Here is a 727-nt window from a genome sequence, read left to right as displayed (position 1 = left end):
CCCCCCTCCCTCCCACCGCAGCCTCCTCTCGCTTCTCTTCATCCGGCATGGCTGTTAACGCCTCGTCTTTTCGGCTTCGCGTCGCGAATCTCAAAATCATCGTCATCGTCATCCTCGTCGTCGTCGTTGATTTTCTTCGCGACACGCAGCATCCCCGTACTTTCGTTCGGAATGCTTACAATACTGCGTTGTACTGTGAGATGGGTAGCTCTCAGAGATGTACGGGGGGACACAGACGCGAGTTGGGTCGGAATAGGGGAGATACGTAGAGGGGCATCGTGCGTCCGGGGTCTTAGAGTGACGCTCTTTTTCGTTAAAATTATGGATATTTACGTCTGCACGTCGGAATGTTTTTCGCACGCGCGATACTTTATTATTTATATTTCTGATGAAAGATTTCAAAATCTTTACTACAAAATCTTTATTTATTACATCAATATATTTAAACATTACAAAAATATTTGACGAATATTCATATTCTGTGCGAATATCGTACAGACAAAAATTTTTTTCAAGCGGAAGGATATAAATTATCTCGAATTCGACGAGTATATAGTTATCTGACAATATCGATCGTTTCGAAGCAATGGCGTGTCGTGCGCTCAAAGCTACGGAAAAACATTCCTAAATGGCGCATCAGTAGAAAAGAATTGTCGCAGTAGGATATCGCTTCAAAGATGTAGGAAGGCGGACGGAAAAGAAAACGCAACGCGCAGTGGAGGGAAAG

Source organism: Formica exsecta, unplaced genomic scaffold, assembly GCF_003651465.1.
Source record: "Formica exsecta isolate Colony F162 unplaced genomic scaffold, ASM365146v1 scaffold228, whole genome shotgun sequence".
Taxonomy (NCBI): domain Eukaryota; kingdom Metazoa; phylum Arthropoda; class Insecta; order Hymenoptera; family Formicidae; genus Formica; species Formica exsecta.
Note: the sequence above shows the minus strand (reverse complement) of the source record.